We start from the raw sequence: 26,515 nt of genomic DNA, 5'->3' as shown, positions 1-26,515 counted from the left end.
AAGTTGGGTTTATTTAGCTTACTGCAAGCGAAGGAGAACCCACCCCACAGGAACTCCAGAGAATCTCAAAAGGAAGCTTCTGTGAGAGTCCTCTTAGAGGGTTCAGGCTGGTGCTGAGTGATTTGGGGAGAGGTTGAGAAAGCAGAGGCAGGCTGGAGGTGGGTGTTGCCAAGAAGTGGGGTGCAATTCAGTGGTTAGGATCTTCATTTATATCTAAAAGGTGGGAGGATTCTGTAGGGCTAGAGCCGTCACCAGTGGGGAAGCACGGTCCCTCAAAATGGCTCACACCCAGTGGCCTTGTCTGTGGCCTCTTCTGAACAGCGACATCGTTCCTCTGGGAACTCCTTGGTCTGATTGTCAGCAGGGCTGTTTTCTATTTTCTGGGAGCCTATAAACCGTCCCCTCTGCAGAAGAACTAGACCTTCACCAGCCAACCAAGGCAGACCCCACGTCTCCCAGGACATTGACTCTCAAGCTGACTCAAGGGGCTCACACAAGGACAAGGGGCCAGCAGGGAAGGTACGAGGTGTGCGCCGACCAGAGTCTAGACCACTAACTCACCATGTGGCTTGGCCACAGTCATTTTCCTTCCCTGGGGCTCAATTTCCTCATCTGTAATGTAGGGAGATGGGCTGGACAGCACCCAGACCTCCTTCTAGGTCCTCATCCGTGATGTAGCCATCTTTTTTTTCTTTAAACAGGTCCGTGACTGGCACAGCCCAATCTTTTTTTTTTTTAAATATTTTATTTGACAGAGAGAAATCACAACTTGGCAGAGAGGCAGGCAGAGAGAGAGGAGGAAGCAGGCTCCCCACAGAGCAGAGAGTCCGATGTGGGGCTCTATCCCAGGACCCTGAGATCATGACCTGAGCCAAAGGCAGAGGCTTTAACCCACTGAGCCACCCAGGCGCCCCTGTAGCCATCTTCTTATGCTATTTCAGAGAGAGGGAAATCTTCGCTGATACATGTTCCTATTTCACCGCCCCCCCCATCCCCACCACACACACACAGACACACACACACACACACACACACACTCCCTCTCTCACCTTCTCTTCCTCCACCCTCCTCCCCCAGCTGAGTCATCTGGCCTCAAGTTCCTATTCAGTCTTTTAGCTCGGCAGCAACCAAACAGTTGGGATTTTATATCTGGCAAAATTTTCTAAAAACGTCTTTAGGATCCACATAGGGTTGCCAGCATTTTATGCTGTCAAATAGGACATTAAAAATCACAAGTACTACCACCTGTTGCATTGTGTTGTAAAAGAAAGGATAATAGATAAAAGAAAGGATAATACTCTCAAACAGCCTTCATGCCCCTCATTTCTTGGACAATGGAGGAAAGCCCTCTCGCGGAATGGGCTGTTCTCACCTGGGTTTGGGCCCAGCTGCCTCTTTGCCTGGCTTTGACTCATTAAAATGCAGATACTGTGAAGGAGTCAGCCTTGATTGTCCATAAGGGGGTGATGGGCTCTTGGAGGGGGTGGTGCCGGGCAGATGTGGGGGGCGGGAAGAGCTCAGATCTGGGCTCTGAACACCAGGGCTGTGGCAGCTGCATGACCTAGAGGGAAGGACCCACGTGCCCAGACGCAGCTCATCACCTCCCTTGTTGTGAGATTGGAGACACAGGTGTGGGAGAAGGTGTTGAGAACTTGTGAAGCTCTAATCAAATGAAGGCTGAACTAGCCGATCCATTGTCCCCCTGGCCTTAACACCTCCCCAGCTGGCCTCTTCTAAGTCCAGTCATTTCCACGTCCAACGTTCACCCAAAGCCTGTGAGAAATACTGGTGTGTGTGTGTGTGTGTGTGTGTATGTGTGTGATTCCAGGAACCTCCGTGTTTTTGTGGAAGGGAGTGGGAAGTGGAAAGTAAGTGGTCTACCCCCAGAACAACCAGCAAGGTTTATTTAACTCTTCAGCGACACCAAATAACATATGGCATCTATGGGGTCTCACTGGACCTGGTAGAGCTGCATTTAAAGATGGGACCCCTCCCACACCCCAGAGCATTCTCCCAGGGCCTAGAGTGGGCTCTGCTACTGTGCCTTTAAGAGGGGCTCTGGTGTGGCCAGAGGGAGCCAATCAGCAGATGGAGGAGGAGCTACTTGGGCCACAGGCGAGGGCCTGCCTGTAAAGTGTCTGTAGGAAATGTGCCCCCCCACCCCAGAGTGACAGCCTCCTGAGGCCTGAGCAAACTTGTTTAAAGGGACAGTGTCCCAGAGGGATCACTCACAGGTGTAACAATCCAGCGCTCCTGAACTGACCCATGCATCCTCAGAGCCGCTGCTGCCCCCACCCCCCACCCTCAAGATGATAATTTGCTGGGAAAGACGAGTGATTTATCTGTCTAATTGGGCTTTTATTTGCATTTTAAATCACGCTCTTTTGCTAAACTAATGGACCCCCTATTTATAGATGACTCCAACACAAAGTGACTACTAATTACTACAATTAATATCACGTTAAGGGCTTGCCAGCCAACTTCACAGCAACTTGTATCGCCTACTCATTTTCAATTAAGGCACATTGACAGGGAGAATACGTGGTTATTAAGAGCGGGCCCTGGGGTGTAATTACTGCTCACAAGGTCATTAAGCAGGTCCCCCGCAGGGTGGGCACCTTGGAGCCTGGGGGCTGGGGGCCCAGATCTGTGTCCTACCCTGGGGTCCTAAAGCCTCAGTGCCTGCAGGCTGCCAGGGCAGATGGGGGCCTGGCTCTGAGCTGCCTGGAGGTGGAGCAGATGATGCCAGAAGGTTTGGGGCTAGGATGGCAGAGCGAGGCAGGGAGGCTGAGGGGGACGAGCCACCCTTTCTTGAAGACAGCAGTTTGTGGCAGCCAGTGGAAAGCTGATGGAACCACAGCTTTCCCGGAGCAGCAACCGTCCGTGGAGGCCTCCTCTGGGACAGGCAGGGGGTTGGAAGCCAGGCGGCGGAGGGACCGAGGGGATGAGAGCCTGGGAAGGAGACAGCTGCCAAAGCACTGTGTGGGGGTGTGGCCTGTGAGCCTGGGGGTTAGAGAATGGGCTTGGGGGCTGGGAGGAGGCCCAGGCTCCAAATGCCAGGGAATGATCCTTTCTGAGGAGGAGGAGGAGAACTGGAAGGTGAGGAAAATCCATGGATAAAGGAGAAGACCTGGAAGGGATGCGGGAGGGTGGGGGTTGATGAGTGGGCAGCGGCAGAAGTTAAGGAAAATGAGCACCTCAGGAGGGTGCTCTAGGGGTTGACTGTCCCCTCTTTCTTCTCTCTTCTTCTCTACCCATCTGTGGAGGCCAACCTACCAGAGACAAGGTATGGGCTGGTGGGAAAGTTCAGGGGTCCAAATGCAGGCCAGGCAACCTTTGGCCTCAGGCCCAAGACACCGCTGTAGGTGATGAGAAGCCCGTGACAGTGGCGGGCTGGAGTGACAGTGGCGGGCTGGAGCGACTCCTGAGGGTCCGTCAAGGGCGTTCCCCTTTCCCCTTCTGATACTGTTAAGGTATGGAGTCAACCACCCCTCAATTAGAGAACACTCTCAATAATGCAAGTCACACAGCGAGGTTTATTTGACAAGCTTAAGCTTGGGCCCAAGTATACCCGAAACAGCAGAGTAGGGACTTGGACCCTGAGGTAACATGCTTAAGCTTAAGGACGAGCACAAGGATTCTGGGCCTGCCCTGGGAATTTAAAAAATAACTGGAAGACCTGTGGTGGCTTAGAGAATGTTTACTATAAGAGCTGGAGTTGTGTAACCTCTAATGATGGGCCCCAGAAGTGGGCTGTCGGGAATCAGGATTTAGTTAATTTCACTTTCAGAGACCCCGACAACAGGGTACCCCGAGTGTGTGTACAATTTAACCAGGAGTGGGCAAAAAGGGAAAAGTCCTGGATGTCCGGAGTGACTTGGCGTTTTCAGCTTGATATGGACCGGCTCTCCTGGGCCGGCCCTTACCCAAGTGGACTGTTAACCATTAAACTGGTTATCCGCGAGGCACAGAAAAACACGGCTCCTGTGGGTCCAAATCAGATATTGCCTCCTCCCGCCCTCACCAAGAACCCAGGTACCGTAAAGCCCCAGTATAATAATAATAATAGCACTGTAATCCCCCGGCACTTGCTACGCAGGCCACCAAGGACCCCCTATGGAAACTGATGCGTGCTGTGTATAAAACCCTTAATGCCACCAGCCCTAACCTCACGGCTTCCTGCTGGCTATGTTATGATATAAACCTCCATCTTATGAAGCCATAGGCCTCAATGCTACCTATACTGGTTCGGCTAGTACAAACCCCTCTCAGTGTCCATGGGAGTACAATAAAATAGGCTTAACCCTACAACACGTAAGTGGTAAAGGGACTTGCGTAGGAAAAGTGCCACAGGTTAAACAAGGTTTATGTGCTTCCATAAATGCCACCCCTAGTTGGGAAAATAACACAAGATGGCTAACCCCAGAAAGTAATGGATGGTGGGTATGTTCTAAGACTGGCCTCACCCCGTGCCTCTCGACCTTGATCCTTAACGCCACTAAAGAGTTCTGTGTCCTAGTGACTGTGATGCCCCGTATTACCTACCACCCTGAGGAAAGCATGTATTCCCATTGGGATCAAGGCCTGAGCCTAAGGAGTAAAAGAGAGCCTTTCACTTCACTCACCATTGCTACCCTGTTCAGTTTGGGAGTAGCTGGGGCCTGAACCGGCATAGCCTCCCTGGTCACTCACCAAACAGGGATGTCATCCCTGAGGGCGGCCATAGATGACGATATAGAAAGAATAGAGACCTCCATTAGTCATTTAGAAAAATCTCTCACCTCCCTATCTGAAGTCGTCCTCCAAAATAGAAGGGGACTTGATTTGTTATTTCTCCAATAAGAGGGACTATGTGCTGCACTAGGAGAAGAGTGCTGTTTTTACGCTGACCATTCAGGAGTAGTAAAGGAATCCATGGCTAAGGTAAGAGAAGGATTAGCTAAGAGAAAAAGAGAAAAGAGGTACAAGAGAACTGGTTTGAGGCTTGATTTAATAAGTCTCCCTGGCTCTCCACCCTAGTTTCTACCTTAGTTGGGCCATTTATTCTGCTTGTGCTCATTTTAACTTTTGGCTCCTGCATTCTAAACAAACTTATTAATTTTGTAAAGGACCATGTTAATACCGTCCAACTCCTGGTCTTAAGACAACAATATGAAAAGTGGCCCACTCCTGAGGGCCCCCACAACTGTCCTACAAATGAGCAAGATTCCTCATTGTGAACAACTAAAAGGGGGGAATGTAAGAATGGGTTGCGTCCCTAACCAGCCGACACTGCATACGTGACTTCAGATAAGAGGAACTAGCTAAAACCTGGAAAAAAAAACAAAACAAAACAACTTAATCATATACCACCAGGGCGGTTAGGCGGTGGCGCCACAGGGATCAGATGTTAAAGAGAAACAAATAGTTAACTTGCAGAGATCACAATCCTGCAAGACAGGAGTCTCCCTTGGTTTGCAAATGTCCTGGTGATTTACAACAAAGAAGCTATATTTTCAATGGCCCAAATTCCAGAGACAAACGGCTCAGTTCCTTGAGGGGCCTAAGGTCGCCCTTCCCACCATAAAACTGAAGGAGGCTGAGGCAAAAGGAAATGTAATTAAAGTTAGATTTCTTCTAAACCTAAATCTCACTTAACCGCCAGGATGGCGCCAGGGTGACGCAGGGGGGGCAAAAAGTTAAACAAAGTTAAACTGTCAAAGTGGGGCACAAGATATGTATATAACTATGAAAAAGTGCCTTGAAAATGCTATATAAACCCTTGGCTCCGAGAACTCGGGGTCCTTGTTGAAACCCGCTGCGCCGGGCAGATACTTGGACCTGAGCTAACTGGAAATAAACCTGTGTGACTTGCATTATCGAGAATGTTCTCTGTCTAATTGAGGGGTGGTTGACTCTGTACCCTAACAATACTTCCTGTTTACGGCTCAGAAATTGCCATGGTGGAGGATTCAGACCACAGAAGTCTGCAAAGGCTTCACAACAAGACTTTTTTTCCCCTCAGAGACCCGGATGTTAATCGTGTACCTGTACACCACAGTCCTGGGGCAGCCTGTCAGGGCAGACTGTGCTGGGGGGGCTGTGGCATGGGGTCATCTTAGCACTTGGCCCTGTAAGGACCTATTTAGAAACTGTCCCTGCTCTCCTTCCCCCAGGGGATTTACTTGGAGACAAGTCCCAGAAACCAGCTTTAGGAACAAAGCCCAGATACAAGGGTGGGTCAGGCCAGGTGGAGACGTCCGATCAGTGGGGGGGATGCATACTGTCTCCCTGGTTACCAAGGAGTATGGGCCCTGCCCTTTGGGTGCCAATCCCAATCAAGGTGTTCAAATGGGCTGGTTCAAATGTCTACTAGGGTAAATTGTAACTCAGTTGGTCACCTAGCATCACTGTGGAGTTTCCTGTGTGTGTTACGATCTCATTGGCCACCTGTGTGTGGCCAGGCCCGACCGCATGGCCTTTGCCCTTAAAAGCTAGTCTGTGAAACAGAGAAGGGTCGCCCTCTCTTGTAAGAGGTGCGTCCCCGAACGTTAGGTTAGGTTAGGTTAGGTTAGATTCTTGATGCTTGGCGTGAAATAAAGCTTTGATTGACCTTCGATTTATATCAGTCTCGCTCCTTTAATCACGGACCCATTATTGGGGCATAACAGCCCCATGTCCACCTAGCATACACAGTAGGACGAGTATGTGTTTCCAGAACTGAGTTTGGTAGAGACCCAGTAAAAGCCCACTTCTAAGAAGCAAGCCACGTGGATAGTATGGTGGGCTCAGGACTGAGGGGGGATCTCTGTGGTCAACCCTAGACCTGTTGTCTTGATTTGGGGAAACATGTAGTTCTGGGGAGATGCTCCCTCCCTGTCCCCAGCCTCAGGCCCTCACTCAACATGTTTCTCACCAGACTGGCACCCCCACCCCCCACCTACTGCCCCCACCAGGAAGGGGTGCAGTGTCTTCACTGGCCAGCGGAGAGGTCAGGGAAGGCACTGGGCCCTCCAGGGGAGAACTGGGGTAGGCACGGGTGGGTAGGAAGTTCCTGCTGCCCCTGCTCTTCTAGAAGGTTCTTCCCACCACCCTTCACTGACAAATCCTTCTCCCCAGGCACTGTCGCCCCTCTTTCTGTGCCACCTCCATTGCCTTGTTTCTTGACATCTTCCCCTTTCTAAATTGCTTCTAGAGGCTTCCATATTCCTCTTCTGCTCTCCACACAGTAAATGCTGCATCAGTTTGGTGGAGAAGGAGAAAGCAGGGAGAGAGGTTGGGAGGGTTTGCCTGCACAAAAATGAACAAAGAAGACAAAGAAGACAGACACGTTTCTTTCTCACCTTAACACGGGCAAACTGGGGCTGGTTCTTGGTGGTGCCGCGGTCAACCGTCAGCATTTCCCTCCTTGCGATGTGGCCTCCGTCTCATGGTCCCCTTGAGGTGCTTTCGGAAATCCATCGTGGCATGTCCATTCACCAGGCTGCCCAGGGGAGCTGGGGGATTGTGCAAACACTTCATTCCCACCAAAACAGCAAGAGTGGTCTGTTGCATGGGACTACAGCACTGCCTGACAATCAGGATGGTGAGGGTCCATGAGGGTGGAAGGGTTCCTGATCCCGGACAGCGGCTGTCAGATGCCACGCCCCACAGTCCTTTTGGAGATGCTCAGAAGCGCGTCAGAACGCAAGACCCTGGAGAACCAGGGCTGACTGCTGCCTCCTTCTTCAGCCATCGAGATGAGACGCTCCCTGCTTCTAGATCGGGGACTCGGCTTTCTCACCAGGTCCTCTGTGGAGCTGGAGATCTTGCTTTTGCAGCCCAGGTGTGCACAGCGGAAGCCCCAGGGAGAGCTGGCAGACCTGCCCCCAGGGCTCTCCTGAGGGTGAGCAGGGAGGAGATCCTCTGATGGACCAAAGGGGACTGGTAGAGTGACACGAAGCTATTCATTCACTGCTCAGTCACTTGGTAGGATGCCCAGCTGAGGGGCTGAGCGGCCTTGCCATGAAACCCAATGGGGAAGGGCCATGGAGGGAAACCCCGGAGGGTAGGGTAGCATACAGCCCTGCAGACCCTGGGGCTGTCTCCCCAGCTGTGTCCTATTTCCCCCTGCCCTACCTCCAACTCAGGATCAGTCTCTCCCATCTTCCAGTGTAACTTCACCCAGGCTCCCTCAGGTTCCTACTGACCATTCCCCTCCCTGACTGTAACCTCCCCGGCAAATGAAACCTCCCTACCTTCTCCCACCACTCAGAGCTCAGAAGGTGGTCAGAAGGGGGAGGCAGTCCGACAGAGGAGGCAGTCCAAAGGGAGAGGCCCCAGGGCTGTGCCTCCATTCCTGCGCCTCACACAGACAGGATTTTTCTTGGGCAAAGAGCATATCCAGTGGCTGTCCCTTGAACCCACCAAGCTGTCTCACTTGGGAGTGGCCGGGAACTTGGCGGGCTGGAGAGTGGGGGCAGAAAAGGGCCATTGCTGTCAACCAAGGAGGAGAGGGCATGTAGTAGGCACTAAATAAAGGCTAAGCATTTTCCTTGTCTTTGCCATCATAACGCACAGGGCCTTAGGTACAGGGGGTCTGCTGAGGCCTGTCATCCCCCCAGCCTCCCAAAGACCCCGTGTCATCGAGGGACTGCTCCCGCACCACTCCCAGGCCAGCTCTTGGCTTTGTGTCCTACCCCACACCCACAGCCCTCAGACTCTGTTTGGCATTTGTTTTGTCCCCCCACCCTTTCAGCCAGAACATCAGCTCCAGAAAGTTGGGTGCTTGTCTGTCTTGTTCATAGATGTATTCCTGAGGCCTTGGCCACGTGGTTGTGGCCAGAAAATATTTGTTCAATGAATGAATGAGTGAATGAATGGGTGAGCGAATAACTGTTCTCATCCCAATTCTACTGAAAACAGCCCCTCCCCTCATGGGGCCCCTCAAGGCTTCCAGCTTTGGCCCAGCTCCCTGTTTGCCTTCCTGGGCTCCTTTCCCACCTCTATGCCTGACTTACCTTGTCAAGCCCACTCCTCTGCGGTTCTTCTCCCCTGACTGCCGTTCTTGTGTGGCAAAGCCCCCTGGGTTGGTTTGAGAGGTAAAGGGATTTACGGGGGTGTCCCATAGCTCACAGGGTCTAGGGACAGGCCACAAGGTGCTGCTGAGCTGGAAGCCGCATTCGGCCACTCCTGGGGTCCGAGCTGGCTCTCTACACCCTTTACCCCGCTTGGCATCTGGGACACTGGGACTGACCAGAAACCTTACTCAGCCCCCCAAAAGTTTGAAGGCTCCTCATTTTCTGGAAGATGGAACTTCCCGGACAGCCTCCTAGCAGCACATCTGGTGATGGAAGCCCAAATCACTGTTTCCAGGTGAGAATTCTCTGGATTCTCTGAACTAACAGGGGTAATGATCCCACTCTCACCCTAGAGGGGAAGGCGTCTGTGACAGGTGCCTGCATGAGAGAGTGTGGTCTGCACCAGAGCCCACTCTAATAGAGGTGGGGCTTCGCCCTTTCCGCATCCCTTGGGAACAATCTGAAAGGTCCAAGGGTGCTGCTCCCCACGCTGCCCCGCAGAATCTTGCAATCTGAGTCTCTTTACAGGGGAGTTGGGCCCCTGGGGGTGCCAGGAGACAGAAGGCAGGCCTGGGTCAAGAAGATGGGATGGGATGGGTGGGAGCGGGGGAGGGAGAACCCTGGGAACTCTCCTTGGGTGCCCACCCAAGACTGGCTGCCTGCACTGGGCAGTGGCCCAAAGGAAAGCAAAGACCCACTTGTACATCCCTGCCTAACTGCCCTCGTCCCCTAACTGGCCCTTGTTCCCCAGCCTGGCCTGTGCCACCGGCCAGCCAAGACCTTTCTCCAGCCCGCAGGGAGTCCCCTCTCTGCTCACTCCTCGAAGCGTGGCCATGTGTACCCTGGGCCTGCTGCTCTGGCCATGTTCTTCCTCGACCCTCTGGCGCAATTCCTCCCTGTCCCTTAGCTGTGGCATTTTGCTTCTCCGCTCAGATTCCTTCCCCTCACTTGCTCCTTTCTATCTTTAGGCTTCAGCCAGGACAGCGCCACCTCCTGGAAGCTCTCCTGCCCGTTGCCCGGTCTAGATTAGGAGTCATGTCTCTTCTCTGTGCTTTCCAGCTGCTGCACTGTCCCCAGCCTACTCCTATAAGACCCCCGCCCACTCCCATGGTGGCAAAGGCCATCTCCATCTTGTTTTCTGCTGAATTGCCAGAAAATCCTAATCCACTCTTCAAGGGCCAGCAGGAAGGCTGGGGAAGCCAGGACTCCACCCTCAACCTGAGGGCCTTTGGCAGGTCGTAGGAGGAGATAGGGAGGTAGCTATGCTGGGACGCAGTTGACTGGGGGTGTTGGCCTGCACCCCAAGTCCCTTCTTTCTCCCTGGCCACCCTCAGTGACTGCACATAGGGATGTGGCATGGGAGATGGTTCTGGCTGATGAGATGTAAGTTGAAGGGATAGGCCCCAAAGGGCCCCGTCTTCCCCATCAGGTCTTCTGTCCCTTTCCTCTGGGCCTGGTGCCGGGAGGACCATTAGCATTTTGTGGGCATGAGGGTGGAAGGAACACACTAAGGATGGCAGAATGATAAGGTCCCAATGGCCTGGGCCCCCACCCCAGCTTGCCACTTCCACACTTAGTCTCCCAGCGGTTGTGGGCGCTGTGCCTGGAACACTGGCTAATATCCTGGCGGAGACTACTCCTGCCTTCCTCAGATGTCCTGGCTGCCCCCCTGGGGATCTGAAGGCATCCCCCCTTTCCTTGCCACCGTGCCCTCACCCCTGGTCAGGAGACCCTGGCTCCAGGCATACTCTTGGCCCACGAGCCCAGTCAGGACGTTACCAGGCTTACAAGCTTTTATGATGCTGTGTTTTAAGCCTTGGTCTGAGCTGAGATCCCTGTAGTCCTCCTTGCCCCTGGAGGAAGGGCTAATACACTGATCTTGAACTCCGGTCTGTCTGGCTCCCCTCTCTACCTTGGTTGTGGCTGCTAGAAACCCCAAGCCATGCAGGTCTATCTCCCGTTTCTGGAGGGTGGATTAGGAGACCCTAAGGAGACACCCTGCTGTCCAGGGGTCATCTGGGCTTCGAGGCTGGCAGTGCAGAGAGAGGCAGCCAGGCCCACTTGTCTGGGATCCAAGCACAGATGTGTGTGTTCGGCCCCTCTGTTGCAGACTTTGGGCCCAGAATGGTCTTGTTGGCACAGGCTGCTCAGCCCAAGGCCACATATGGGATCAGTCATCATCAGTGCCTTGCTCTCTGGCTCTCAACGCTAATGACCCCACGAACACCTTGGAAAGGATCAAAGATATTGGCAGCCAAGGAGCCCTCCTGAGAGCAGAAGGACCACCTCCCTGGACAAGGATGGTGGCTGATGGAGCGGGGCTCCAACCTTTAACCCGCAGGATAATTGGGCAGAGAAAATGACATTTCTTTATTTGGTCTATAGCTTTAAAAAAACCTGCCCCAACACTCAATCTGGTCTGAAGTTCAGTCCCATTCAATAATGGAGTCTCTGAGGCACCCCCACCCCCATGTGGCTTACTCTAGTCTACAGGGTGGGGCTCTTGGCTCACCACCCCCCACCCGCCCGTCTCGGGCGGTGGGCAGGGGTCAGGGATGTGGCCTGAGCCATGTTCCTGCGGGCACTCTGTGCCAGCTGCCGCCTCCTCGTGGTCTAGCGCAGTGTTGGCGCTGGAGGGACCCCTACGCCAGGCACCTCCAACAGAATAGCCAGCCTCTTCCAGGTCTTTCCTAGAGCACATGGGAACCAGGGCAGCTCAAAAACTCAGACTGTGCTGCCGAAGTGAGCATGAAAACTCAGACTCAGTGACCCCCCTCAGTCTGTCCGTGAAAGGTGCCCCTTGAAAGTGTTTGTGGGACCCTTGCCCTTTGTTTTGGCCGTACTCAGCTAGGAATGCTCTCCTCTAGATGCTCCCGGGCTGAACCCTGGAAGAGGGGTTTCTCTTTCTCCTTTCTTCCCAGAATCCCCTTGGGCAGGTGGGGTCCGCTCTGCCCCTTCTATTTCAACCTGGACCTCACTTAAGTAAAAATTCCATAGTCCAGCTCACTTGGCCCGGCCCTCAACATGCTTCTGAAGATGACTGGGAGAGTTAGACACCCTTCTTTCAGAACTCAGACCTAGTTTGCTAACTCCTGGGATTGTAGCTGCTACAGAACCAGACGCTCGTGATTATTTCTACTGCCTCTTCTGTTCTTTCTAGAACCTATTGGAATGCTTCCATATGCTAACTTTAGCTGTAATGCCAGGCCACTTCTCTGTCTGGGCTTTATTCCTGGATTTACTCCCTTGTTCCTGGATGTACTTTTCTTCTTTTTTTGGCATGGGAACTGATCAGTTTACCAAGGGTGTTGAGGTCACTCTAGTCCATTATGAACCCAAAGCCCCATCTCATCCTCAAACTACCCCCATCCCTGTTCTTGCATATATTCTCTTCCTGAAAAGTTGAGGCTGGTAGAATGCAGGTGCCCTGTAGACTAAGCATCTCTGGCCATCCAGACCAAATTCAAAGCCAGGCCACCATCCAGTGGGGCCTGGCCCCATGGACTGTCCTGACACAGGACCCTGCCACCTGCTTCTCTGTACTTCCAAGCTCTTCAACCACGGACAGTTCTTTAGGACTAAAGCACTTCCTGGCTCCAAGCCAGCCTCGTAGGAAGCAAGTCTCCCACTCTTCTTGGCTGCCCCTTGTGCTAGTAGGGGCACCTCAAATCTTCCACCATCACTTATGTACCTTTCCCACAGCCAGGATCCCAAATGCCACACACACACAGGTTTCTGCTTTGGTAGCTATTTGGGGCTAACCCTTAGCCCTCCATCCCCTTAACTTTATTTACTCTAACCTGCTAAGTTTATGTATTCCCCAGAAATCAGAGCAGCAGTGAGGTCAAAGCTCAGAAACCCTAATATCTGATCCTTACAAAAATGGCATTCCCAAAAGCCTTTGCAGCCAGATGTCCCAGCTTGGATTCCATTCCCTTTGCTAATGAACCAGCCTATCGGGCAAGATCAGTCCCAAAGTGGACTGCTTCCTTTGAAGTCCTTCAGTGTGGGGGTCCCTGCCTAGAAACCCCCCTCTTCTGTACTAGTGTTGTGTAGGCCCCTTACTTAGTCTTCTCTGACTGATGGGAGTCTGGGGGATGCCAGGGAGGCTCAGGGACTGGTACATGGATCTCACGCTGTCTCAGCTCCCACCATCTGGGGTGATGACCCCACTTTCAATGGGGTCTTCCTGTGCTGCTCCAAGGCTGATTCTGGCCCTCCCACATTCCCCCCCTGACTCCCTACAGCCTGCGAATACACATATAATACCCAGAACAAACTGGATCACAGCTGACCTTCAGGAGACTCAAGAAAATCCCCAAAAGGTATGAAAGTGAAGTGGGGGCCACAAAGAACCAACCAGAGGATGAGGTCCTCCCGGCCATTGACACTTCTGCTCGGTCAGGGACAAAGGCTTCATGTCAATTCTGAGATTTCTTGAGGACCTTTTAGGTGATCTGTTACCCCACTGTTCTTGGCAGAGAAGCATTTAGAATGGACAGGACGCTACGCCTGACAGGGAGGTGATTGGCCTGGAGGCTGGAGTGCCCCTCCAAGGTCACTGCTGAAGGCAGGGAGAAGATCCCGCAAAGGTAGAGTGGGTGGTTGCAGCTGTGAAGGAAACAGGACATTGACCCGAGACCTTGAGGCTCAAGCAAGAGGGGGACCCGCAGGGATGGACCCAAGCCCGAGAAGCAGGACGGGGCTTCAGTGGCAAGAGCCCTGCTATGAACACAGGGGGCTGGGATAAGAAGTGGGAAGTGAGTGGGCTTGGGAGTTGGGAGGTGACATGGGGGGAGCAGATGTGGAAGATGGTGGGTTCACATAGGGGAAATGCCCAATGGGCACCTTGCTCTGAGGGGACGGCAGCACAGGGAGGCTGCAGAGGCTCATCAGATCAGTGCCCGATGGGCAAGTGAGGAGAGTTCAAAGCCATGCCTCCCTCTAAGGCTCCTGGGCCCAGACACCAAGCCCTAGAGGTTCCCCCAAGGCTCAGCCTTGAATGTTCTTTGGGGTGCTCCAGGACACTTCCAGACCTTCTGTAAGGGCGTGAGGGGCCTGGCCAAAGCCAGACAAACCAAGAGGACATAGATGGGGTCAAGGGCAATCTGCCCCCTGATCCTTGCACTTTGACTAGTTTTGACTAGCCCCAAATATCCCCAACTCAGACTGGTATCGACTTGGGTTTCCTCTTTCCAAACCCAGATATTTCCTCTCTTAAAAATAAGAGATTTGATCTCCCTCACATGTATAAAAAGAGGGAAGGAGCCCCTTAGAAGAGAGAAAAAGGCATCATCAACCTATTCTAGAACCCACCTTTGGTGAAGTTCTCAAGTTCCTCTCTGAGCTTCCCTGTCCCACTGTCTGATATTTCCTGAACTGTGAGGGGGTGGGACCCCGTTGGGCCAAGGGGAAATCTCAAGGTGCCTCCTATTCTTCTCATTGCATTGGCCATGCTGGGCCTCAGAGACAGCCGTGGCGGCGCAGTTAGCTAGAAAGGAGAACAGGGCTCAAACTGCCTATGTGAAAGCTCACAAGGGGTCCAGGTTAGAGTCACTGTCTAGAACTCATGCATCTGGGTGGGGGGTGGGGAGGGGTAGCCCCCACCTGTCCGCACCTAGCTCAAGGCTCTCCTGCTGTCCACCACCGGATGGGCTGTTGTTGCCCAAGGGCTGTGACACCCCGGAGACTCTGTGGGCAAAACACCACCCCCTCCCACTCCACCAGACAGTCTGAAGACCATGCTTCCCCCTCTCTGACGCTCAGAGACTCCTCTGGACTGTCTGGCCCTCAAGAGCAAGCCCCATGCCTAGGCAGGGGGAATGGAAGTACAAATTTTTGGTCCTTCCTTTCCCAGTCTCCAGGGGTTCAGGCTCAAATGAAACTAGGCTTCTATCCCATTCCACAAATCTCTCAGCACGCCTTCTGTCAGGGAGCAAACACCGGCTAGCCCAGGCTCAGAATGCATTCTCTACCCCAGCCAGGAGCTCCCTAGGGCGGCGGGGGGGGGGGGTGGCCTGGGATGAGCATCAGGGAGGTTTGATATGACTCCCACCCCAGAGTTTGTCCACGTGCTGTCATCCACCCATTCATCCATTCAACAAATACTCATTGAGTGCCCATCTGTGGCAGGCTCCCTTCTAGAAGTGAAGGTACAGCTGCCGTCGAGAATGACCAGAACCCCGCCTGCATGGAGCTTATCCTCCAGGGAGGAGAGAGAGAAACCAACAAGGAAATGGAGATGGACAAGATCAATCCAGATAATGTCAAGAAAACAGGACCAATAGGGTGACAGGACAGTCTTGGGAGGAGGGCGGTGGGACAGGGGTGGGCCCTGGAGCGGAGAGGCATCCGAGAAGGCTTTCCTGAGAGGACATTAGCCGAGCTGGAAGGAAGAGGATGAGCCAGCAATGCACAGAAAGGAAAGTGTTTCACGAGAAACCAGGTTTCTATTTTGGAAACCTATCAGGGGTCAGAGGAAGGCAAGCTCTGTGCCCCCCGGGGGGAATAGTCATTGGCCATCCAGGGCTCCCCAGAGGCCCCTCTGCCCCGTGTCTGTCAGGCTTGTCTCTGATGGGAACCCTGCTCCCAACACCCCACCAGGAGCCTCCCCTGCGACCCCACTTCTAGCTGGCTGTTATTGTGGAGGGAGAGCAAGAACATCGCAGACGAAAATCACATCGGAGTTCCTCTCCCCCGCTCCCCACTCTGTCTGTCCTTCCCTAAGATGCAAGAACATCAGAGGGATGAATTATTGCCTCCATTTTTTCAGTTCAATTTGGCCTGTATTCATGGCTCACGTGGGCTGTGCCCTGCTTCCAGCCATCCCAGAGCCTGGCTACGGTCCCCAGCTCTGCCCTGGGAGGGACACTCCTCCTTCCCCTCCCTGTGCCCCAAACCGTATCTGCCCCCTCCACAGCCCACCCTCTGAGCTGCCCCTGGCTGGGGCTGGACTGATGATGAGGCCCTCAGGTCCGCTACGCAAAGCAGCGGTTCCAAGTCTCAGCCCACCTACCTGAAACAATGATCTGGTCCCTAAAACTGTGTCCCCTCAGCCCAGTGTCCAAGTCCACATCCTTCCTGAGCAGGTCTTCCCTGTTAGGCTCCCTCACCCCCACTACCTCCCTCCTACTGCACCCACCTGAGCCTTCCCTACATTCCCTTGCTCCCGAGAGTGTCCCAAGCACCAGGTTTAATTTTCCTTCATTGCCCTTGAACTCCTCTCTTACATCCCCACGGAGATGTCATCAGTTGTTGGAGCTAATGGGCGCCATTGCTGTCTATGGCCGGTGCCCTCTGCGCACTCAAGACCTTTTCATACTGGACCATCAGCCACCAGTACCCAGAGAGCCTGGCTTCCCTGAAGCTCCTGGTTTATCCCCAGGGGTCTGGGGGTGGGGCTTTACAAAAAAATGCAGTGTCAGGGCTGCCTTCAATATTATCTTGCTAGACCTTGCTTTAGTCTTAGAGATTAAAACCAAGTTAAGCCCAAAAGCGCTAAATAAAATATTGGGTGCAGACAATAAAATCCCTCGTTGTCAGAGGACTGGGGAGATGGTGGTGAGCTGGAGCGGAGGAGAAGGACCCAGGCAGGCCTCAGAGAGCAAGTTGGGGTGCTAGGAGAATTGAGGAGGGGGATGGGAAGTCACAGGTGTTTAGATATGAGCCCTCGCCCCAGGAAAAAAAGCCACATACTCTTTAGCAACAGTAGAGAAGGAATCCCTGGGGCAGGAAGGAGGAGGAGCCCCTGGAGGCCTGTTTCCAGCTGCTTCCTTGTCATGTCGCTGAAGGCACTGGGGACCTCAGAGAGAACCCTGAGCAGCCGGCCTTCTCTTTGGTCTGTCCCAGGAGACACACTGGCTGAGGGCTGGGTGGTTCTGGAGAGTTTGCTGGGGATGAGGAAGTAAGTGGGGGAAAAGGCCCTGGGGGTAGGGGGTGGGGGGCTTCAGGAATTGGGGCGTGGGGGCATGCAGGAGAGTGAGACAGGCAGGGCATGCCCACCTCCATGCCCAGGAAAGAGGCCCTTTCAGCTGCCTGGCTGAAGCAGGGGGAGGGTCCGGAGGGAGGGGAGGGTGGGCAGGCACTGCGGCCACAGCCACCAGAGACAAGCCCTCCAGAGGTTGCGGAAGGGAAGCGTCACACTGCCGATCATTTGCTCAGATATGGTCCAAAAGTGGCCATCCATTCCCCCTATGCCCTTCTCTGCTCCCAAGACCCAGAATGCCCATCTTCCCAGCCACTCCATGGTGACAGAGCATCCTGCCCCAGCATAATCTTCACACCTCTCCCTTTCTCCTTATATGTCGGGTATCTTCTTCACCTGTCTCCCTCTGCCTCACCCTCTTCATCTCCCAAGCCCCCTCGTTAACTTGCCCAGGAGTCTGGAACCATGGATCTCCAGGTCAAGCCACACATAGCAAGTGCTTGCTGCCACCCTCGCTGGCCCAGCTTATTCCAGGCTCATTCACCGTCTCTCGGGCTCCCACTCCCACTCTGTTAGCTGGATTCATTTCCCTCTAATTCTCCTGCTCCTCGGAGGACTTCAACTCCGAAGCAGGACACAAGACAGAGGCAGGGCCTCTGAGACTGAAAGCACGGGCTGGACGGAGGGGGCTGGGATTGGGATTCAAATGGAATCAGGGTGGTCTTCTGACAAAACAAGAGAAAAGGACCATTGGTGTCACACTGCACTGGGATTCTGGCTGGTATCTCCCCGGGGCCGGTCAGTAGTCATGAGGAAATGCTCAGGGATTGGAGGAACATGCTAAGGACATAAAAATCTGACCTCCAGGAGGCCCGGGAAGTGGCAGAAAAGCAAAGACAAACGTGTAACTGTGTCCGCACACCTATCACAAGTGGAGCCCTCAGGTGGGGTAGTTTGGGCAGTCTCGGCACGTGTGAGTGAAAGAGATTTGGTGGAAGGCAGCTGGGCCCATGGCAGCGTGGTTTCGAGAACTAAATCTCATTTTACTAATTGCCCCGGGATGTCCCCAAAGCTTTCTAGAACTTTCATCTTTTCCAGCGCCACTTTTCTGGGTGATGAGTTCCGTGTGTTATTCCCATCAGTCAGCTGCCATTTCACTCCTCGGAATGAAGCTCCCCTTTTCTCTCTGGGCTCCGGCTGCAGGCTGCCGGCTGCCTCATCGAGACGAGGCCCGGACATGAGTCTCTTGGTGAAGATAAATGGCTGCTTCCTCAAATACAGAGTTTCTCATCCATAAAGCTAGGAAATAGGCTGGGTTCCTTCTCCAAAGGGACTGACCCTGGAGTGGGAGGGGTCCTCAGAGTGGGGGGGTGGGGGGCGAGAGTGTCTTAGGGCCCACGTGGTATTTCATGGTCTGGCGGGAGAGGGCTGAGCCCAGCTGGGTCCCCACAGGTACTCAATTTCCAGGAAAGGATCTAGGATGAAATGTGGCCATCAATAAAGTGGGGTGGGGGGGGGAGTCAAAAGAAACTGTCTGAAGAGCAAGAACTCCTCAGAAAGCCTCGGAGAATACTTGAAAACAGAAGAAAAAAAAGGGTCTTGCAGAACAAAACAAGTCTCGGGCCACGAGCAGGTGCCATGGAAGGGCCACTGCGAAGGCACTGTGTACAGAAAGCCCGCTGGGAGTGGGGGGCTGTTCTGGGGGCCGGTAGCCCCAGGGGCTCCTCATGTACCCTGCCCTGCTCCTCCCAAGGGGCCCCTCACAGACATCAAAAACAGGAACTAAAGGACCACTGGGGCACAGGAGGATTCCATCAGCGATAGAATGACAGCAGGGTACGCAGAGCCGGGAAGATTCCAGAAGGGAAATGGCCTTTAGTATTTATGACATGGTTGGACATCGGGAAGGCCTTTTGCCATGACTGAGGAGGGCAGGGGGAGAAGGAGGAGGTGGTGGACTCTTCACCCAGCGCACTAGATGGGAAGGGTCACGGCCTCGCTGATAGCTCTTGTGTCCCCCTGGACAAGAGGAAGTCAAGCTCTTGTGGCTTAGAAGCGACCAGCCTTGGAGCCCAAGGGAATTGCTTCATGTTAGATAGACTCTCTTTGAACTTTATTGAAGTAGAATAAACACACAGAAAAAGGCCCAGGCCATAAATGTACAAGGCAATGCATTTCACCGACTGAACAGGCCGTGGAGCTGGCCTGGGGATCAGTGGGCAGAATAATTAGCAGCCTCTGGGGAACAATTGGTACCCCTTTCTAGGGACTGCTCTCCCCAGTAGTCATCGCTTTCCTGAAACCTAACGCCACAGATGACTTTTGCTGGTTTGTCGAACTTTACGGAAAAGATTGCAAACAGCACCCAGTCTTTTATGTCTGACCTCTTTTGCTCAACGTGTGTATGTTTTTGAGGAGTATCTATGCTGTTGCATGGAATTGTGATGTAGTCCCCTGTAGGAATATACCACAATTTATTTATCCATTGTACAGTTGATGGACATTCAGGCTTTTTTAATTGACTCTTTTTTTTTTCTGATTACAAAGATAATCTCATAGTCAGAGAGTCATTTTAAAACGTGTCCCCATTTTTCAATCTCATGGAGAATTCCAGGCCCTGGAGTCCCATTGGGGTGGTCTCAGCATCCAGGATTCACTTCCTTCCTTCACTGCTTGGACCGTGTCTTACCAAGATTCAGCCCTCTGGGATCTTGCCCATTTGTCTCAGCCTCCTTGGAGACCTCCAACGGGGAACAGTCCCCTAACTCAGGCTTTCAACTTCAGATGATCAGGCCTCTAAGTGAAAGCTGCCATTCAGGATGGTCTGTGACCTCAGGACCTACCCTCTCTCTTCCTTGGCTGTGAAGTCACCAGACGCCTTGTAACCACTAGCCAAGAACTCTGAAAATGCCCTCACAGCAGCTGTCTCACGAGGACAGAAGGGCTTGGAGCCCAGAGGCTTTCACCTGTCTCCCACCCCTCCCATGTGCTCACCAATTGCCCCTGCCTCTCTCCAGACGTTTCTCAGATCCCCGGACCAGGGCCTGGGGCCCTTTCCTAGCCCCCCATGACTTGGCCCTCAGTCTTCTCCCTCAATCCAGTAACCTTTGATGGCTCTGACGGCATCTCCCCCTCCAGATGCTAACTGGGCAGCCCCTTCCTTCCCCACTGGAGCCATACAGCAACCCCTCCATCCCCCCACCCCCCACAGAAGCAGCCCTAGCCGAGCTCACTACTAGCCTTGCTGAGTCCACAGATACAGCCGGCAGCTTCAAAAATAACCTTGAGGCAGCGTCTGACATGGGTGACGGGCATACTCTCTTTGGAGACGCTTCTCTAGATTTCTAGGATAGCGGTTTTTCCTAATCTCTCTCCACCACCCCCACCCTCACCCCACCCTTCAGAGTCCTCTTTCCCTGGTTCTCTTCCTGCCCACCTCAGAAGTGTCAACTTGACCCAGAGTTCTGGGTTAATCTTCATTTTCGGCCTCCTCCTCTCAGCAACACCAACTATGGGGACCCCCCACACTTCACCTCTCCCCATCCCTGGTCCCACCGTCCCCCTCAACCCCAGAGTTCAGGCTTCCTGCCCAGCCATGTTGTCTGAAGGTCCCAGAAGCCCCAGAAAGATACCTTGTGAATAAAAGCACGTTCCGATGAGAAAACAAACCATCGAGTGTTTTCGTAGCACAGACCCCACAATGGAAAGCCCAGCAAAATCTTGGCAGGTGGGTTGCAGAGCAAACAGTCTGTCTCTCCTGAGCATCCATGGTGCCTAATTGCGTGGGTTGGGGGGCCCCCCACACTACCCAAGAGGTGCATCAGAATTCCCCATGGAGGGCTAGATTTGTGTGCTTATCGGAAGCAACAATGGATTTCAGAAACCACACTGGAGAGGAGGGCTGTCTCAGCTAGAGAACCAGCAGGGACAAAGGGCACGTCACCCCAGGGTAGCTTGAGTAAAGCTCAGTGATCCAACTGTCTATGATGACGGGATTTAGAACATGCTTCCATAGGACACAGAAGACCTTAGAGCTGGGGAAGCACATGGGAGAACAGACGTATACCGAGGGCAGCTGGCCCTGGGCTGTGGCCTCCCCCCACCCCCAACGGGGGACATAGCCTGTCCTCTCTCCTGCTTCATTCTCCTCCCTGTGGATGTGGTCTGTGCCTTTCTGCCCGCCCCCCGCCCCACCCCTGGAGACATTGCTGCAATCCATTTAGACCAGCCTCCTGCTGCCCAGAGCAGTACAGAGTGGCCTCGGACCGCATTGGAGCGTGGCTCTGGAGAAGAATGTGAGTGGGTGATGGGTCAGCTCCCCTGGGACATAAAATGAAGACGGAGGACCTTCTCTGACACTGCGATAGAGACCAGGAAGTAAAACTGGGGAGACCCCCTGACATCACTGGAGCCTCGTCCCCCCACCCCCACCTTCTTGGTCCTCCTTTTGTATTGCCTGGAACAGTTACCAGTCAAACCCGCCCTTTGATGGAGAGGATCTTTGTGCTCACATCCATGTAGGAAGAAAAGTGGAGAGCAAGGTAGAGGACAGCGGGATCCTGCCTCTAGGGTCTCGTCTTCGGGAAGTGCCACCCAAGGTAGAAAGCTGGTCAAGGCAGCTGCTGAAAAATGAAACAGGCAGGTCCCTGGGGACTGGGTGTTAAGTAGGAAGAAATCTGAGACAGAAGATGCGTCATCAGACACTTGTATAGAGAAGAGAAATGGACCACCAAAAGCAAAACTCAGAGGTGTTTCAGGATGGAGAACCGTTAGCACGAGGGCAGTCTGAGGATCTGCGCTGGGAACCGTCTTATTTCCTAGGGAAATAGGACACACAAAGGAGAGTCCTGACGCCTAGCCCCAGGGGAGGGCTCCAGAGGCCTCAGCGGGGATTGGGGGGGCAGGAGGGAGGAAATGGTTGACTTGAACTTCAGCTTAGACAAATGATAGAGCCTGTGGGGGAAGCCCGGCTTCCAGTAGGGCCTCGCGGTCAGGAGGAGGATCTGGGCATCCCTGAGCACGTGAAGCCAGTGTTGGGGTGAGATCACCAGCAGAAAGCACAGTCGAAGCTCATCTGACCCAGACATAGCCAGCAGCTTCCACACCTGACACCCACTTGAAGTTCTGTTCACTCTGCCTCAAGCAGGACAATACAAGGCTTCTTCTAGTCCAGAGAAGGGAGCCGGAAAGCTCAAGGGGTTCTAGAAAGAAGAGGGCTGTCTACAAATCCTGATATAGGGTCTGTGCATATCAGCAGAGATCATGAACCAGCTCAAGAGATCATGCCCTGCTGGGAGTAAGACACCCCCGGAACTGTAAGGACCCATTGAACGAAGCAGGTAGTTTCTCTCGGGAGTGTTTGCTAAGCTGAAAATACATTTAAAGAAGGGCTTAGGTACATGGAGAGCATGAGGGAGCACCATAAAATTTATGGGGGGAGCTCTGGGAGCCCCAACTGCAGGCCCAGCCCCAGAGGGGGCCACGTCCTGCCCCTTGCCACAAGTCAGCCTTCGGCACTCCCTGTCCCTGTGGCATGTGCACGCCTTGTCAGCTGTCATCCGTGAGCCCTTCCTCTGTGTGTGGTGAAGGAAAGGCAGGTGAAGAGGTTTGGTCTGTAAGAACCAGAGTGGTTTACAAGCAGCCATCAGCCCGATGGTCTCTCCAGAAAGCAGAGCTCCGTTGGGACTGAGCCCAAAGTTTGGGAGTAGGGGCAGGGTGGGGACAGTTCGCCAGAAGCAGTGAGAGAACCCCCTGATCCCAGGTGGCCCGACCACATCCCTGAGGCCGGATCAGAACCTGGGGAGCTGGCTGGAGGCTATTCTGGGGAGTGTGAGGGCGAAGGGACCCCAAGGGTGCTCATGAGAGTCCAGTGCAGGCAAGAGGGTGGGTTGTGGGAGGTAACCTGCTTTACATGCCCCCTTCCCACTCCCCAGCCCCAAGGAAACCCAGCTGAGTTTCATGGTGGGTGGAGAGGAGTCTCACCCCCATCAACCCCAGAAGGGGATCTGTTTCCAGCACTTTGCCACTCTCTGCCTTGGGCCCTCTTCTAAGCAGTTTCAAGGTTTTTTGCCTCTCCTATTGTTCTCCCTTAGAATTATCTGCAGCTACTCACAGGTGCCCCTGGGGACCACAAGATAGAGTCTCCTCCCCACCTTTCTTTGGCAGGGGGTGGGCGGCAAGAGCATCCCTCCCCAGGTGGTTCCTGCTCCTCTCTTCTGTCAGTTCCAGAAACTGCCTTTGTTTTCCTTTTCCAGAAGCAGCAGTTGCTGAGATGGGAGCCAGGAGCAGGAAGAGAGAGACCTGCGGGGTTGGGGCTGATGGGACAACCAGGCCTTGCTGTCATCCCAGAGACTTTGAAGGCAAAAGGAGGAAAAAGACCTCAGGAATTCAGCACCCCACCCCCCCAATCCCCCCAACCCCCGCAATGACTTCTTTCTCCAGCTCTTCCGGAAAGACCATTCCAGACTCAGAGTGGCCCTCCTCCTGGAGCAGAGACTTCTTGGCCTTTAGGGGAAGCTGGAAGCCCTAGGTCAACCTGCCTCGCAGCTTTATGTGGAATTTAAGAGAGCACAACTTGATTGTTCCATCCGTGCCAATGGGCAGGTCCCCATTTCCCAAGGTTGTTGGGGCAAGGCGGCGAGACTGAATACTAGGATCCTCAAGTCAAATCACAAGGTCAGTAGGGTAGGGAATGGGATAGCATAAAAGCAGGTGATCCTAGAAAGTGGAGCTCACTGTGGAAGGTGGCATAATGGCTGCGGGTTGGGGGGCTTGGGTAGAAGGAAAGGCAACCTCCCTGAGGATGGGAGTGAACCCTGGTCTTTGGGGCATTACCATACACCTCTTTCCAGGCCCTTTCTGCACCACCGCGCCCCCCACCCACTGCCCCCAGACCTCTCCCTCTCCTGTGACTTCAAGGTGGCCTGAAGGACAGAGGACAGGAAAAAGCCACTGGAAGGATATTGACTAGCTAACCGGAACCCAGTGTGCCTGGTGGTTATCTCATGATACCCTCTTTTTTTTTTTTTTTTGGTCCCATTTGTCTCTGTACTCTATTGCCTTCCTCCAATCCAGTCCTGTGTCCTCTGTGTGCATCCACCCCCCTTTTCCTTGGGGATATCTTTTGGCTCCTCCTCCTCCGTTTTCATCCTTGTCCCCGTCCTCCCGGACTCTCCTCTCTCCTACCACTGTAATCTGGTCTTGCCATACCTCTCTGACCCTTCTTGTATCTCTCTGCTGTTAACACGGCAGAGGAGGGCTGGAATCTGGAGCTGAAGTCACAGAAAAGGGGGTCACAGTCTCAGGGTGGAGCCTCCTGGTGTCCAAGATAAAACTTGCATTTCTCCTTCTACGAGCCCCGGACCATTCTGAGAGACCCAAGGCGTAAGGAAGGCTGGTGGGCTGCCAGGAGAAAAAGGCAAAACACGCCAGCTTCCTGCCAACACCCCCTCTGGAGCCTGCCCTTCCGTGACAGTGCTCCTCTTTCTAGCTCCTTCTAGAGGAGAGAAGCTGCTCCTCTTCCTGTCCATCCCAGCCGGCACGGCCCTCCTGACTTCCTGCCTCATCTTTCTGACCATTCTAGCCCTTCCCTTGGTGACGCTTCCTCTTCTTCTGGAACCCCATGGCCCCTTGCCAACGTGAGCCACTTCTTCCCATCTTCATCTATCAATAACCCAACGGACTCCCAACATTCACCTCCCTGCCAGGGCTGGGAAGAGTGCCTGGCACATAGTAGGTGCTCAATAAATATTTGTTGAATGAATGAATTGAGAACTCTAGCCTCAGGCTCATGGGTTTTATCTTTGCCCCAATCCTGCTGCCACCTAGATAATCTTAACAACTCCCAAGTGTAAACAAACATCCTATTTCTGCAGCCCGTTCATCGCCATAGCCAAATCTTGGACCTGGATATCACCTATGAGGCTCCAGCCTGGCTCTCCACCATCCACTTCTCTCAAAATGCTTCCAGGGCTGCTCATCCCGTCTCTAGTTCCAGATCCCTTTCCTCTACTTCATGTTGCTTCTTTACATCTCCCGTTACGCTGGGCTGGTGTTGCTGGCCTTGCCTGTTCCCAACCTTGGAACAGTGTGGACCCTTCTCTCTAATCTTAACTTGAGCTCTGCTAGGAGAAAAACGCAGAACTGCTCACTTGTTCTATTTCAAAGGTTTGAAGACCAATTCAGCTGGCCCTCCTCTGCCACCAGCTAGCAATCAGTTTACTAACCCTTTCTCCCATTCCTAGAGTTTCCTGTTGTCCTTAGACGTTGTCCTTAAACTGTCTCCATCCCTAGCCCACTCCCTATGGTGACATACCCACTCTCAGTTCAAGGTAAAATCCAGGTCATAACTGCAAACTCCCTCCCTGGCACTCTCACCCCCTGCTATCTGTCCATACCATCTCCTAAACATGCTCCCCACTCTTTTTTTTTTAGAATAATTCCTCTACTCGGGACTTTGGATCCCACAGACCATTCTGTGTACACCAGGCTGGCTCTCCAGCCAAGCATCCCTCTCCTTAGCATCCTGTGAAATTACTTTTGTTCTTGCTTCCCACCCCTCAGCCCACCAGTGTCAACCCCTCCCAATGGATATAAACCTTCCCTCCACCATGCCTCTTCCTTAGGCTAGCATCCTCTTCAAAAAATGCTGCTCACAAGAAAACTTCTGGAAAGATCTTCGCAGTCTGTAGACAGCTTGCGCATCCCTCCTGTCCTTTCCACCCAGTGCGGATTGGCCTCTGCTCCCTGCAGTCTAATGAATCTGAGCTCCCGGGGGGGGGGGGGGGGGCGGAATCCCTCTTCATTGCCATGTCCTACAGTCTTTTTCCCTTTTATCACAGAAGAAACACACGCTCATTTGCACCATACCACAGGGAGAGTGAAATAGTGGGACTCCCCCCACCAATAATCTATCCTGAAGCCCATTCTCCAGAGGAAATGGTGTTAAAGGTAGAATATGTATGTATCCTTCCAGATAGCTTTCTGTGCACAATTGTATACACAGTTTGACGCACACAAATAGTTCTAAAAACTGAAATAGGATCGCCCTACACATATTGATCTTTACCTCGCTTTATTATTAATACATTATTTCAATAAATGTATCAACATGTTTCCATATCAGTGCCCTCAATCCCCATCGCATTTTTTGGTGAGGCTACCTTGTATTCCGTCGCACAGGACGTCTGTGAATGTAGCCACTCCCCAATTAATGACTTTTCAGTCTGTTTCCAAATTTGCTTAGCATCGGAAGGCTCCACAAACATCCTTGTGTGCAGAACCTCACAGAGTTACTCGAGCATTTCTGTTGGACAGACTGCCAAAAGTGAAAGCGCCTTTTCATGTTAAAAAAGGGTCCTCCAAAGAGGCTGTCCCAGCTCCCCTGCCCACCCAACACTGGAGGGTGCTTCTGTCCATGCCTGGGCGGGTGCCTGATAACATTCCCTAGGGACATATGTAGCATGACCTCACCCCGAACTTCTACCCCTTGGATTTCCCCTGTCCCTCCACACTGGCCTGTCTTCCCCCCAACTCCTCCCTGAATGCGGTCTCC

At 53.3% G+C, this 26,515-nt stretch overlaps 1 long non-coding RNA gene across 1 annotated transcript; it reads left to right on the top strand.

Annotated features, from left to right (window-relative positions):
• The first annotated feature begins 3,930 nt into the window (after positions 1-3,930).
• On the top strand, positions 3,931-23,320 carry LOC125103154 (uncharacterized). Its single transcript, XR_007128299.1, has 3 exons — positions 3,931-4,040; positions 11,931-11,934; positions 23,311-23,320. It is a non-coding gene; the product is annotated as an uncharacterized LOC125103154 (long non-coding RNA).
• Positions 23,321-26,515: the final 3,195 nt, after the last annotated feature.

The sequence above is a fragment of the Lutra lutra genome, chromosome 6 (assembly GCF_902655055.1).
Source record: "Lutra lutra chromosome 6, mLutLut1.2, whole genome shotgun sequence".
Lineage (NCBI taxonomy): Eukaryota > Metazoa > Chordata > Mammalia > Carnivora > Mustelidae > Lutra > Lutra lutra.
Note: the sequence above shows the minus strand (reverse complement) of the source record. Positions and strands in the feature narration are given on the sequence as shown.